General features: G+C 32.2%; 1 protein-coding gene across 9 annotated transcripts in view; it reads left to right on the top strand.

Annotated features, from left to right (window-relative positions):
• FOXP2 (forkhead box P2) overlaps positions 1 to 16,201 on the top strand; it is a 721,187-nt gene that overhangs the window by 392,192 nt on the left and 312,794 nt on the right. The window contains exon 1 of one of the 9 annotated variants that reach the window (XM_074193876.1): positions 13,872 to 16,201. This exon is cut by the window's right edge and continues 4,019 nt beyond it. The exons of the other annotated variants lie outside the window; for them this stretch is intronic. The gene's annotated coding sequence lies outside the window, so the exon portion shown is untranslated. Of the gene's footprint in view, positions 1 to 13,871 lie in introns of those variants that run through there. 9 annotated transcript variants of the gene reach the window in all.

Raw genomic sequence — 16,201 nt, 5'->3', positions numbered from 1 at the left:
CTCTAGGAAATTTCAGAAATGAAGTCAAACTCTCTGGGCTACAGAGTTCTGTCCTCTTTCTTCCTTCTCCCCAAATCAGGACATTATTTGTCTATGCAAGTTTATACACACATACATATATATGTATGTGTGTATGCATACACACATACATATATGTATAAAATTTGTACAGTTATTTCTCAGTCATTGAATACAAATTTTCATTCTTTTTTTCTTGTTGAACATATTAACTCCTAACATTTTTGTAAATATAAATTTTACTTGTGTCATCTGCACACTTGGTTGAAATTGTTTTATAACCTGATTGGAGTCCGATCCTGTGGTTGAATATCTAGGTCAAAAGATATAAATGCTTTAGTCTTCTATAATTTTCTTGCAAGTTATTTTCTAGAATGGTTGAACAAATTCACAGCTACATAAGTAGTGAATTAATTTGTCTGTGTTCCTATATCTCAAATCTCTTTACCAGCATAAGTGGTCTGATTATTAGTGACATATCATTTATGTATTTATATATTAAAATATTTATAATATTTTCCAGGTTATTGATAGTTTGTGTTTCTTATTTTGAGTATTGCTCATGTACTTGAAGCAATTATATTTTAGGAATCATAAACATAGAACTGGAGGGGACCTTAGAGGCTGTTTAATCTAACTTCTACATTTTATAGATGAGGAAACTGAGGATCAGAGCAGTTAAATGATTTGCCTGAAATTGCCCAGATGGTAAGTCTCAGAGCTAGGATTTGAATTCAGGCTTAGTGTCTCTAGGCTCAGCACTTCAAGTTCAACACTCTTCCAGTTTTGTCTTGTTGTCACCTTTTTGAAAGGGTATTGTTACATTTATTGGAAAATTTCTAAAGTAGGTTAAGTTCATTATATGTGAGAATTGGTTGAAGGAACTATATGACCTGGAGAAGACTTGAGATTAACCAGTATTGTAGCTTGTAGGTGTTTTTCCCTTAAAGCAGGGGCAGAGAATCTCAGGCCTGCCAGTCATTTGGATTTGCACTGCCAAGACAGCCATCGGTAGGATTCAAAATTCAATAAATCTAGGAGCTTTTATGGGGGTTAATTAATTAAATTTTTAGCCAAATATAGCAGGTGAATAATGTTATAAATATCCATATGGCCTTTGACAGAAAAAATAAAGATTAAATACACAGCCAGAATTACAGGCTCTAATTAGATGTTTTAAAAGCACAATGTTAGCTTTTTTGCAAAGAAAAACTTACTAATAATTCTATCTATTAGAAAAGAGAATGCTTTATTGCAAGGAAGAATTAGGGTTCAGATATAAATTAGGCTAGATTACTTGTGAAGTCCCTTTCAACCATGAGGTTCTCTGTTTCCAAAATTATTTCAACAGTAGAATTCATAGAGATTATAATCCATTGTTTTTGCTTTTGTCTTTTAATCCTTAGCATCTAATGCATGATAAATATTTGTTGCATAAAATTGATTTGGATTGAATAAAATTAAAGAAGATTCAGAAGAATCAAAATTGGAGGTGATATAAAAATCATAGAAAGATTCATGGTGAATGTTTGATGGTTTGAGAGTAAGCAATAGCTGACCTAATCAAGGACATGTATCAGAAACAGGACTATTAATAATAAAATATGATCAATTACTAATGGACTTGACAGTCTTATGCAGTTTTTAAACAAACTATTCAAAAATTAGAAATTCTCATTTATATATTTATCATATGTAATATCTGTGGGGGAAAATGTGTTCAACAAGTGTACAAGGTGAAAATTTGTGGAGAAATTATTTTCTGCAACATTAATTGGAAAGGCTTATAAGACGATGAGGTCTCAGATTGAATAAATGAGAGAAATGAAAAAGCAAAGCATTTACTATGAACAAAGTATGCTTTTGGCTACACAATTTGAAAAGTACAATATTATTGCTCTCAGGAAGCTCACTTTCTAATCAGAGAGACAGCAAATAGAAAAGGTTTCAGCTGTAAGTCAGATAGTCTTTAGGATTCAGTGATAATATTTAATCTTTATTATTATTTTTTCAAAGTAAAAATCTTATCAGTTTTTGATGTTGAATTCTTGGGTTATGCCAAGGACTTTAGTGGCTTAGAAGTTTCTTCATTGCTAAGAAGCATCTCCTCAAGAACTGTTTCCAATAATGATGGGAAATATACTTCCCATAAAGATGTACTAAGTGTAAGACTGAGATTTGTAGAAGAGAGGCCATTGGCATTCCCATTCTTGAGTTTGTGATCCTAGACCAGTAGTTAGTAGAGGTGCTTCCCTTGATGATGGCTGTGGGATGGGCAAGGAGCAAGGAAATTGTACTGAGGGGAGATAGGATTGAAATGGTAATGATAATTGGTTTGCCTTCCCTTGCCTCTTTATTTACTGATACAATTAATCTTGAGGGAAGCTAGCCTGATAAAGAGAAACTAGAAGATAGAGCCAGTGCAAAAGAATAAGTTCCTATGCAAGAGGAAGAGGGGAAATTGCTATATCATTATGGTACTAGAAGAAAGGGGAGAGAATAGGACTAAAATCATAGTAAAATTAGCAATAGAAAGGAGACACCTTTAAAGCTAGAAGGTGAGAAAATTCAAGAATCAAAGATGGCAAGAAATTCTGAGCAGGTGAGAAAAATCAAGTAAAACTGAGCAGTTGGGTGATGGTAATGAAAGGGGACTCAAGCCCAATAGTCTCAGTCTTCTTGTAAGGGAGACAGGGTTATCTGCTTAGAGAGTGAGAAATGGAATGGGAATGTGGCCTTAGGGACTATTGAGAAAAGATTTAGAACAGCTGCTAGCAGAAAGAGAAGTTATATGTTGCTCCCTGCAGGGAATGGAAAGGAAGATCCATTCCACTATCTGAACTCCTACTTGTGATTGTCTTTGTTACTGAAACCAGTCTTAAGGAGTCCACTTTCAGTGAGTGTATAGATCTTAGCATTGCTATGTATTAGTTGCTGATCTTTTATAGTTCGATCTTGGCCAGTCTTAGAATGTGTAGCTTTATTGTCTGAGATAAAACAAAGCAAAGAAACAAACTCCTAAAACAATTGTTCAGTACTCCAGAAATTTGGATTTATTTACTGTATTGAGATAAATAAATTGATTGAACACTTATTATAGTTAAAGCTTTCTGCTTTGGAATTTGGATAGATGTGTTAGTAAAATGTAGATTTCCTTTGTATCCTATAGTTTTGGAAAGAGGATCAGTAGAGATTAGGCTACTTTCTGAATGATTAAAAAAAAAAAGGGAAGGAAGGGATAGGAAGCCACATAAATACCCAATAATATTTTTAAAACCATGCCCATTGTATTCTAGTATTTTCCTCACAAAGACATGATTTTAAAATATAATATGTATGTAAGGTCCAAAAGCAATCTGTGGACTGAGAGGTTTTTTTTTTAAATAAGACTTTTCTTAAATCATACAATCAATTAGTAGACTTTGAAAGAAAATTGAGAAATAAAGGAGAGGGCCCAAAGAAGAATAGCAGAAATTTTTAGATAGTGAATAGTTCATATGAGAAATGATTAAATGAACTGGATGCATTTTACCTAGATGAGGAGAGATTTAAGAATATTTTTAAAAATTGTCAATTTGATTCTTAATCATCTCTTATCATTGTCATACAATACACCTGAACTAGACTGAAATTTAATTAGGAAGGATTTAATTTAGACATAGGAAGTAATTTCTTGACTCTCAAGATGGTATAACTGAGGACAGTTGATAAAGCCTCCATCCCTAGGGAATTTCAAGATCTATCCTGACTGATTTACATACCTAGTGCCATGACTGGGACTTAGATGGTACTATCAGCTCTAAGATTGTGACAGCATTAAGCATACAGAACTGGAAGAGATTTCAGAAGCCATCTAGTTCAGTTCTCTCATCTTATAAATTAGTAAACTGAAACACATAATGCCAAGCAAAGAGTTTTTCTCATTCATTTGTAGATGGTTTTATTCCTGCCATATATACCTCAACCTATGCAAAAATTCCATGTGTATACACAGAACTCTTGAATGATGAATGTTTATTGATTAATTGAATTCACTCCAAACTAGGTAGAGAGCACTGTTTAGCTTCTACTTTATTTTAACCATTCTCAACATTTTGATATCTATGATGACATCAAACAAAAAGAAGCTTTAGAAGGGTATCATGATCGGTAACTTCAAATATTTGTACTTTTGAGGTTTTGTGATTCTAATTTTTCTGCAAACAATATCCCTGTAACCTCCAAAGTCCTAAATTTGATAAGCACTGACTTCAACTCCTGTAGAAACAAGTTCCAGTTTAAGAAAAAATTTACCATCACGGCGAAGAGAAGTGGTGCATTTCAAAAAGGTGAGAAAGAAGAAAGTCCTTAAGGGACTCTGACTTATGATTCCAAGCATACATTCCCTATTTCCATCATCTAATGATTATTTTCTTTTATTAAGCATTACTTTTTGTCCTTTACCAGTCTTTTTCCAACCTTTACAAAGTGCATATATTGCTAGAAAAGTTAATAGTCACCTACAGTTTAGCATGAATTTGTTCTACTAACATTATCTTTCTCTTTAAGTACTTGGAATGGAGGTTGGAGAGTAAGGTACTAAAAAGGGAAAAATAAATTCATTAAGGGAAATCCACAAAACTATTTACCTCTGCCTTCAGAATTTTGTCTAGGATCATAAGTGACTAGTTTTATGAAAACTAAAAAAAAAAATTGTGCTTGGCTTTTGTAAATGAGAAAAATGGAGAATTTGTGTCACATTCTGCTTGCTGTTATCTTTCCAGTAACCCTTATTCTTTACAATGAAAAGAAGTAAAAAGTTCATTCGTTTTTAAAATAATGTATGAAATGTATTTGGAGGAGAGATGTCTTGTGTGTACGTGTGTGTGTGTGTGTGTGTGTGTGTGTGTGTGTGTGTGTGTTGTATAATATGAATATAGTTTGTGTGTGGTAAGCAATCAGAATGACTTCCTGAAAGTAAATTATTTTATAAAAATTATGCAAAATTGTGAAGAAGTAAATGTTCATTAACATATTAAATGACTCCAAGTAAATAAATTTTCTTTAGTTTCCATTTTCAGTGTGCCTAATTTTAGTGCAATCATTTACTTGAATGCAGAACAGATATGCATTTAAAAAAATAAAATTCTTTTTAATGTTAAGATTTTATCTGTTGTATAATGGGTAAATACTGTGAAGTGTAGTTACTTGTTTGACTTTACCCCTATTCAAATCTTTGATTTTAGCAGGTTAGTTAATTCAAATAAAATTTGTGAAGTTGAGCACTTTCAAGAAAAGGAATAGGAGAACCTAATTTAACCTAGAGTGTCTCTTTTATTCTTCTGTTATTCATTTGAAGTGCCCTATCAGCTTGAAATGACCAACTTCAGTCATTTTTACCCTTTTATTTTTTTTCTCTAATGTAAACTGAAATTCCCTGCTGTTCATGGTATTTCAGTGTTTAGCATCATTTAATGAGCAGGTATCATTAAACTTAAAAGGTCCTTTTCAGTATATCTCTGATTAGTTAGTGAAAAAACCAATGAATTTCTCTTAATTTATCTTCCTTTCCTTGTTATGTTTTGATGTTGGCCCATTTTACGTTTCACTGCTTTTTTTTGTTGAAGTAGAAAATTATAATTTTGGTTTTAAAGGATGATAGAATCTTTTAAATTATCATGTGGTCAGTTAGGGTGCTGCTAATATGTGGAAGTTACACTGTTTATCTGGGAACTTTTAGAGGAAAGACTTGTTTTTCCTTAAATTTTTGCATATTGCCTTTTGGTTTTAATAGGGAATTGTTTTTGGATCCTTCAGGGTCTTGATAGAGAAGAATTTATGGAATAAACAAACAGTTTGTAAAGAAGAAGATTCAGGATTATGATTTGATGTTTGTTAGTCTATAGTCTAAATTTTGTTTTCATGTTGAATAATATTATACATTAAATATTTCTACATGAAATAATAAGAAAAACACATTTTAGACTGAACTAATTTAGTCAAATGACTTTGCTCATCATAAATCATCCAAGCCTCTTTTAAAATAAAAAAAAAACTATCAAGTCACAGGATAATCACCCCTTTAATCTTTCTCCCACCCCAGCACCTTCCTATTTCTTTTTTGTATTATTGCATCCAGTGTTTTATATACCTAACAAATGAATGTTAACTCTAATTTTGCTTTTAGGAAAAAATAAAATCTGTGAGATAAATAGTATGAAGTAAAAATAATGAGGCTAGAATGCAAGAAAAGGTCAGATATTGTGTAATAAGTTACAGATGGCATTGTATAACATTAACATTGGTAAGAGGTAAAAAGATGTAACAGTGCTGCCTACTGGTAAGAGGCAGTAATGTTTAAAGGATAAATTGGAGAGGTATAGTTCAACAAAATGTAAATGATATTCTTCTTTTTAAAGTACACTATTTTCCTAGATTGAACAGTTAGTCAGAAAAGGATTTTTTTTAATTAGGATTAGTAACAAGGATCACTTGAAGTTTTTATAGGCATGAAATTTTGAAGAGTGTGAGAATTTAGTGATTTTTCATTCTTTCACAGGGCATGTGTAAATAGCTTTAAATTTTGATGGCACAATTCTTGGTTATTTCTTCCAAGGTGTGAATCTTTTCTTGGGGGGGGGTGGTAATTTTGAGATTGTTTGTATCTAAGGCCAGTATTTTCCAAAAGTGTTCAGTTTAAAAATAAGAGCTTGTCTATGAAAGATGAGTATCATTTTCTATCCTTGTCAGTGGAATATTTTGACAGACAATAGTACATTTATTCATAGCTAGAATACTACTTTATATTCTTAGCAATGTAAACATACTAATGTCTGCTAATGCAAATGAAGAGGAAAAATTTTCTTATGCATGATTCTTCCCGTTTTCCATTTTGTAATATTTCTAATATATCAGCACAGTTTTCCATAAGGATATTTGCTTATAGCAAATCATCTGCACAAAATTAACAGTGTGAATATAAGTACATTTATTTTACATGTTTTTAAATATTCATCTTTCTCTGTCACAGAACAAATGTTTCAGATATTATTTCTGTTATGTGTACACATTTAACAGCATTTGAGAAATGATGCAATAATTAAAATTGTTTACCATTATATCAATTAATTTTTATAAAAACTATTACATTTGCTTATAGCAGTGTGGAAAATTATAGTGAAGTCTGTGTTAAAATGAACTTGACATGTCAATGCTAAAAGGAAAGAACAGTCCCTATTATGATTTGAAAAATGTGTATTGAGCTATATTAGCAGTTTAGGCCTTTTAACCATGTAATTTTTTTGGTAGTGGTAGGAAATGGAAGAGGAGTTGGTATCCAGGTTTGATTTCATCATGATAGGGAAGTACTCATGAGAAGCTTTTCTATTTATGGTGATTGATTATTTATAGTGATTGACAGCTTAATCTATAATATAGCATAAGAGAGTAGTCTGGAACTTCTACTTTCAGAACTTTGTCCATGGTCACACTGGATGTTTCAGATGCAGAACTTGAACCAAAGTCTGCTCTACTTGAACCTAGATCTTCTCTACTCCAAGTCTAGCCCCTATTCACTCTACTATGTCACTTCCTTTCTTCAATGGACATGTTTTTCACTATTCTGATTTTGAAACATAAAAATGTACTATTTTATATGTGATTCAATACTATATAAGCCCTCATGTAGCAGTGCAAAGATGCTTAATAAATAGAAAATCCATTTACATTCTAGCATATAATTTTCTTAGCTATATTAAATTGTACAGTTGAAGTAATTGAAGTGTTTGGTTGAAACTAAATGAAAAACAGGGAAAACTCTAAGAAATAGTTTTTCCCTAGTAATATTTTTTAACCAGCAGTTGTTTTCTAAGGAACAAATTCTTCTCTTTTGATGAGAAATTTGTTTCTGCTTGGTGGTAATCAAGTAAAATTGGGATCATTATGGAGAGTCATTTATTGATATTTTGGTTTCTAATTTAGCAGAGATGATCAGAATTAACTGGATTGTGGCATGATTGAAGCAATGAACTCATCTGGTGACTGAAAATCAGGGGAAATGAATTCTTCACAAGGACCCATGCTGTAGAGAATTTTTTTTTAATTGTTATTTAAGGAAATGGGGTTAAGTGACTTGCCCAAAATCACATAGTTAGGCAGTTATTCAGTGTCTAAGATCGGATTTGAACTCAAGTCCTCCTGACTCCAGGACCAGTGTTCTATCCACTGTGCCACCTAGCTGGCCTCGACAAGGAACCATCCTTTTTGCTTTGGAAATGACTTTGTCCTCTTGGATTTTTTTAAAGCACTTTCTGAACCTTGAAAATTGTAGGAAGGAATTTCTCTGCCAAGAGCTCATTCCTTCTAAGTCTGAGTCACTAGTTACATACATCCCAAGTTCCTGGGACCAATCAGGAGTTTCCTTTCTCATCCTAGTAAAGTGTTCCTGTTCATATCCAGTCACATGGAGTTGCTACTTTCTGACAAAACTTCATGCCTTACATTATCAGTATAGTGATGAGTGGAAATTCATAATGATCCAACCTCCCTACTGTAATGGTAATTTTTTTTCATGTCTTGGAGTTGGAGAAAGGGGAAAGGGGGTATAGAATAAATATAGAAGAGAGAAAAAAAGACAAAGACACAGAGAAACAAAAAGACAGAAAGAAGAGACTACTAATTCAAATGGAAAATTCAATATAATAAATTTTATGTATATATATCAAAGATAAGAAAAATATAAACCTCTAAACATTTAAATTGATATTTATAGGTTTGAAATAATTTATACAATGGATTATAAAAGGCAAATATTGCTAGAATAATTGAGATTTTCTAACAAGTATTTGAAACTAAAAAACAATTTGCCTTTCTACTCTGGAAATCAAATATTTGACTACTAAGAGGTTACTTTAAAACAATGAAAGTAGAGTGATTTCTTTACTAAAATATAATAAACAGTGAACATTTTCTAAGAATGAATTTTGCCATAGACCTTATAAGGTCTTATAAGCAAAATTAACAAACTTATCTTTCTTGTGATCTATCTCATTTTGATATTTTTTATCAGGCTTAAGTCTTACATTGGTGGCTTGTCATGTATAGGCAGGGACACTAAGTTCTTTAATTTTATGCCACCAGAGTACAAGTTCTCATAAATCCTACCTCAGTGGAAAATTGTGAGCCTGTTGAGATAGTATAAAATAATGATAACAATAATAACAATAAACATATCAAAATAGAACTTTGAACTTATTGATTTGAGAATTCCCTCTGAATAATAAATATTTCAAGAAATCTATTCCTGCCCATCTTGTACAACACTTGTACTTCCTCTTCTAAAATTCACAACAGGAGTTAACCCAACATACTGAAATCCATCATTGCTTTCTCCTGACTTCATATACATTGTGAGGTAATGCTCTAACTGCTTACCATTTGTCCTTCTATCTGTCCCTTGACTCACCCATCTTCTGTTCTTTTCATGTAATTCCTTGATAACAACTTTACTCACGTTCTTCTCTTATGGTCTTTGCTGATTATATGTTGTTCATCATGGTCCCCTCCTTTGCCATATTTAGAATACCTTTTGTTTTTTTATCTTGTTACCATTTAGGAACCCTCATGAAATAATGGACTTTGCTTTTTTGAAGAAACGTTGAGTTAGTAAAAGAGCTCTGCAGTTTCCTAAAAGCAACCCTGCCTATTTTCTTATTAAACTCTAGACCTTACGCTTTGACCCTCTGTACTATTCTCAGATATACATACTACTAGATAACTCAATAAGTAGCCATACAAATGCATTTTAAAATCTGAGAAATAAATATGAATCATCCATTTGGTCTTTCTATGTAGGTGGTCAGACCAAATTTCTTTGAATAATATGTCTTCCAGGAGCCTCTTTAATGATCTGAGATGTGAACACTGCAGTGGTTTCACTAATCACATGGAATATCTCCTCAGTCTGGACTTTGAGCTAGATCTCCTCCATCACAGTGCGGGGTACCCATGATAAATACATACCTCTCTGCTATAATTTAACCATGATTTATTTAAGTAAATAATATTTGAAACTAAAAATGAGAAATGTACAACAGAGCTTAACACCAACTGTAATAATTTCATCCAAAAATTTAGCCACTATAAAATAATTGGCAAATCAAAGAGATCCAAAAAAATACTCAAAATGAACCTTAGTTAGCAAACATTTGACTTAATAAATGAAGAGAGATGTCTGTCAAAAGCAGCACTGTTAATTTATGCATTTGTTTGTAAAATCCAATGAAGAAGGTTGATGCTGTTATGAACACCACTGTCTCTGTATACCAATAATTACATATAGTTATCCCTTTCACTTTCTGGAAAATCTCTATAAAAATGTTTAATCCTCCCTTTGTGCAAGAGAAGTCTGAATTTTTTCTTTTTTCTTTTATGGAATACTTATTGAAAAATTTGGATTTAGTACTTGATCATGGCCTCTGTGTTGTCTTGTGGGCTTCATGTGTCATCTGCAACTTGTGCAAAATTCCCCAAAACTTCTCATTTTATTTCTTATTCTAATGCATCATATATCAAAAGCATGATGGGGGGTGGCTAGGTGGCACAGTGGATAAAGCACCAGCCCTGGAGTCAGGAGTACCTGGGTTCAAATCTGGTCTCAGACACTTAATAATTGCCTAGCTGTGTGGCCTTGGGCAAGCCACTTAACCCCATTTGCCTTGCAAAAACCTAAAAAAAAGAATAACAAAAAAAAGCATGATGGGAAGAGTTGCAATATGTGAGGGATAATTGTAGATGCTTTAATGTTATCCTAAAGAATACATGTAAATACAGAATTTGGGAATTTGGGGTTTACAAAACACTTCCTCTTATATGGTCATGTGAAATCAGGCAGTTGAAATACTATCTCCATTCTACTGATGAAGAAATTAAGAAATTCAGTTACTAGCCCAAGGATTCATTAATCAGTTATCTATTCTGGAATTCAAATTAAGATCTTCTATCTCTAAGCCCTTTGCTCTTGATACAGTAAAATTTTGCCAGGATAATTCAACCACCATATTCAATGATGAATGTTTTTTCAGCTAAATCAACTCAGGAAGAGGTTACCTGACCCAGAGAGGCTGTGAAGTACATTAAGTATTAAAGTATTAAAAGAAAAATAGTTATATGCTATCAAATATAAGTGATAAGTGAAACATTTTTTTTGCATCAGTTCAAGTTTAATTAATGAGCAAACATTTATTGAAATGGGTCCTGTATGCAAAACACTCTGCTAAGTATGAAAAACATGATCCTTTCTGATTGTTTCCTATCTAGTAAGATAGAGTAACCAAAATGAATAAAAATATATATTTAATATATTAAAGAAATAAAAAAGTGTGAAGATCTGAGGGTAAAAGTTTATTTACCATGATTGGAGTATGGTGGTAAATGAGTTGTCAGGAAAGGCTTCAATTAAATCCTATAAACCTTTTTTGCTGGATACAGTGTGAATCATTGGAGATACAAGGAATAGAAAGAAAGGCAATCCCTGCCCTTAAGGAGCTTACATTCTAATAGAGGGAAATAACACACAAAAGGAGACTGGGAAAAAGGGGTGGAGGTGGGAAGGGAAGAAATTTAAAAAACAAAAACAAAAAAGGAATATTCTACTATACTGGTTCCTAGAGGTACTCCATTTCTGATTTCTTTTTCTTTGGAATTGAGACCAGGTACTGTAGCAGATACAGAAAGAAAGGAGTAGAAAGTTCGGTTTTGTCCTCTACAATAGAGAACTTTGGAAGTTGTTTGTTACTCTACTCCACAGCCCTGCATTTAGAGGGGAGACCAAAGGGGAAAAATGGTGTCAATCAAGGTTTTAGATTGCATTTTGAGTATGGATGCTATTTGAATTATGTTTTGAGGTGTGTATAGGAATTTACTAATTAATCATTTATTAAGGGCTTATTATATGCTAAGTCCTAGAAATACAGAGAAAAATCAAAAGTAATACTTGCCTTCAAGAAGATTTTATTCTTATGGCAAGGGGAGAGATGTATCAATAAAAGGAAGCACAATATAAGAAAAAGCACAGAAGTAAAAAAGATATAGTGGTTTCAGGGGAGAAAAATAGTCTTGATGCTGGAACAGAAACGAAATTATGATGAGGAGATATAACGATAGGGTGCCATCATATGGTGGTGGCCTTTAAATGTTATGCAAAGGAATTTAAACTACTTATTAAACAATTGATTATAAAGGAAATAGAGAATAGGGATCAGTTGAGACAGATATTACAGAGAGACAATTACCCAGATCTTGGTAAGTTAGGATTTACAAGATATGTGGGAGAAAGAAAATATTCAGTTGAAACTACAAGAATATGAAGGTGGAAAACTGAGTAAATGGTAATATCACTAGAAAGAGTGAAGTCAAGGTGAAATGAAGGATCAACTATTCTTTTAATATTTTGAATTTGAGATAACATGGGATATTCAGATAGAATGAGAAGTGTGGGAGAAAGTCTTGGATTTGTAGTCTGGTACAAAAACCTGCATTTTCTCTGGTTGTCTCATATCTGAAAGAGCTTTCTTTCTATTGACCTCTCCAGGTTCCTCTAAGTTCTATGTAAAATCCAATATTTTACTGAAAGCCTTCTCCAACACCTCCTAATTCTGGTGTCTTTCCTCTGATGATTACTTTCTATTTATCCTGTATCTACCTTGCTTTCTATATGTTATTTGCATGTCATCTTGAATTAGTTGATAAGCTTCTTGACTAGTAGACACTGTTTTCAACCTCTCTTTTGAATCCCTAGCAGTTGGTATGGTGTCTGCAACATACTTGGTTCTCAAGAAATGTTAATTGCTTATATGATGGAGTTCCATCCTGACTGTACCAAGTCAATTAACAGTACTGGGCTTCTTTCCTTATCTATAAAATGAGGAGTTATATCAGAGGGTACTAAGGGTGGTGCTGGTGCCTCCATGCTCTAAATGGATGTTTGGACAGATCAAGATGGAGATTCTAGTTGAATGTTATCAATTCAGGATGAGAATAAATTAATTAGTAGTAGACTTAAATGTCGTATTTTCCATACTAGTAGATTGAAAGAAATCTTTATAATTATCATCCTCTTTATCATCATCATCAATTTTAGTAATCATTACTTTTCTTCCAGAACGCAAAAGAAACTAGGTAATTTTAGAAGCAAATTATTTTTTGATGGTAAGCATCCTTTATTTGAATAATATTTCATTTATTTAGTTTCCTGACACACACACACACACACACATATATATATATGTGTGTATATATATATATATGTATGTATGTACTCTAATTTTTCATAAATGCAGTGCCTGTTTAGGATATAAAGTGGTTTTATAAAGTGGTCATAGAGACATGGAAGTTGGAAATAGAGGATCTCTAAGAACAAATGTAGTAGAATATTTCTTTGGGGTATTTTTTAAAAGATTTTTTTGCCATGGAAACTCTTCTATAATCTTGCACAAAATTCATCTGAGACATTGATCCCCATGTGCTACTTCAACTTTAACACATTGTAATGTGTACTCATAAGTATATACAAAAATAATTTTTCAGTCTGAAATGTGAAAAAAATGTTTCTTCTTAAATCTATCTCCTTAGTTTTTTTAAACTATGTCACATAGTTTCTAATTTTCTTATGAAAAAGAGTAATAGTGCTTCTTTGTAAGCATTCTATTTTCTTACTGAATAGACATGATCTTGACAGATGTTTTATTTTTGCATACTCATTTTCTTTAGGCATATCTACATTATGTTGTATTCAATTAGTGCTTTTGAATTATTTGTTTATTGCTTAGGTCTTTTGCAATAAAGTATACTTAACTCTATGAATAACTACGTCATTTGATAAATAGAACAATATCCCACTACATTAGGAATTGCATTCCTTATTTGAAAGGTTATTAAAATTTATAGGTTAAAATTTTATAAATTGTAATGGCTTAGCATAGTTTCTCAAGTTTAAAATAGTCAACTATACTAATTAGGAGTTAACAAAAACTACTAAAATGCCTTCATTATATCCACATCATCACTGATGCTGTATGTTAAGAAAGTCCTTGATATGATAATTCTAAATACAAAACCAGTAGAGGGAAAGCAATTTTCATTTCTTCCAATGCACCACAATTACCAGCACTTCTCAACTTTTGTCAATAGATTTTGTTGGCTTTTAAAAATCAAACTATCATTTTTTATTAAAGAGAGACATTCTTCTCAATCCTAAAATTCAGCTTTCTTATTTGTATTGGAGTAATATTTTCAAGTCTTTGCTTATTTGCTATTGATTCAACTCTTCTGTCCTCTTTTACAGGAATGTTTTAACATTTTAAAGTACTTGAGTTTGAAACAACACTTTAAAATGTTTAGCTTAAATAATGTTATGCAAAATACTAAGTTGTATGGAAATGGTTAAAATCATACCTTAATTTTCCCTCTTCTTCCCTTTGCTCTCTTTCCACCCCCCACCTCCTGTTACAACCCACTTTTTCTCGCATTCACCTGAATCAATGGCAATGTTACTTAAGAAACCCCTAATCTTTTCCTCTCTGGTCAAAAATTATATATGGATAAATATTTTAAGTGCACTTAATAGTCTTATTATTAAGGAACTAAAGAGAATGTGTTACTCTGTCTTCAAAGTGTGGCATTGTACCGTCTTTAAAGGGAAAAGAACAAACTGTACAAACATTTAGAATAATTCTTTTAGGTTTTTTAAGATTAATTTAAAATTTAATTCCTCTTTAGAGGTTGAAGAAGAGTATGAAACCAAATAGTTTTCAGTTTGTCTCTTTATCTCTTATGCCTTAATCTGTCATGCATATTGCCATCAGATTACACTTCCTAAAACACCATTTCTAATTTTGGAATTTTCCTACTCAAAACCATTCCAATAACTACTTTAAAATAAAGCCTTCTTAGTTCAACTTTCAAGAACATCAGTGAAGTCTCCTTAATTTGTTGTTCCAGTCTTGCCAGCACATCTTCCCTGGTGTATTCTGCTTATATAGTCTAGACTAGCTGCACTGGAAAATTTACCTTTCCCTGACCATTCACCATATGCCACCACCTAAGGGTCTTTATGTTGGGGTTTTTTTGGTTTTGTTTTGTTTTGTTTGCAGCTGAGTCTCATCCCCCTCCCACCAATTGATTGGAATATTTCCTATTTTCCTGATTCGAACTCCATTGTCACCTCTTCATGAAACCTACCCATATATGTAACTCCATCATAAATGATAACTTTCTACTTGTACTTGATTTCTCTTTGTCATACACTTCTCCATGTTAACTGTCTCATTTACTAATTTGTAAGCTCCTTGAAGGCAGAGGGTGTGTATTTTTCCTATTTATATTCTTTATACACTTACTGTACCATGAACTGTTCTACACATAGGAGGCTTACAACAACTATTAGTTGGATAAATTAATTTAGTAAATACTTATTAAAATTTCCCTAGGATTTGTAGACTTTCTTTAAGGTCAGATACCTTGAAGAGTTTCTCTGGTCTCTTACTCTTCATTAGAAATTCTTATCATTCTTAAAAAACATTTGGAAAATTAAAATTAATTTATGGACCAACTTTCTCATTATCTTAAATAAGGAAGTTTTTTTTTTCTTCTATACAATCTATATATGGCTGTCTATAAAGGAGTTATCCCTATAGGTAAGCTTGCAGCTGTGAAGGTGGAAATTAATATGATTTGCTGTTGAATGCAAACTCTTAAACATGTCGTGCTTTTTTTTTAAAATAAGGCATTTACATTGCATGAAGCAGAGGGCTCAAATGTGCTACTCATAGGCTACATACAACTAACAATATTCCTGAGTGCTTCCAAAGTCAATTGAAAGTTGGAAAATATTCAACACAACAAATAAAAATACAATAAAACATTGATAATGGTACATTTTGAAATTGAGTCAATATATGGACCTCTTAGGTCTTTCTATACAGGTGAGTATGCTCAATTTCTATCTGAGGTTAACACCACTACTATAGAATTTCAGACTTGAAATCAGGAAAACCTGAATTCACACCCTACTTCAGATATTTCCTAGCTGTATAATCCTAAACAGTTCAATTAAGCTCTCATCCTCAGTTCCCTTATCTGTAAAATAAAGATGCTAATGGAATCTATTTTTCATGGTATTGTTGTGAGAATCAAATGAGATAATATT

This window comes from Macrotis lagotis, chromosome 7 (assembly GCF_037893015.1).
Source record: "Macrotis lagotis isolate mMagLag1 chromosome 7, bilby.v1.9.chrom.fasta, whole genome shotgun sequence".
Classification (NCBI taxonomy): domain Eukaryota; kingdom Metazoa; phylum Chordata; class Mammalia; order Peramelemorphia; family Peramelidae; genus Macrotis; species Macrotis lagotis.
Note: the sequence above shows the minus strand (reverse complement) of the source record. Positions and strands in the feature narration are given on the sequence as shown.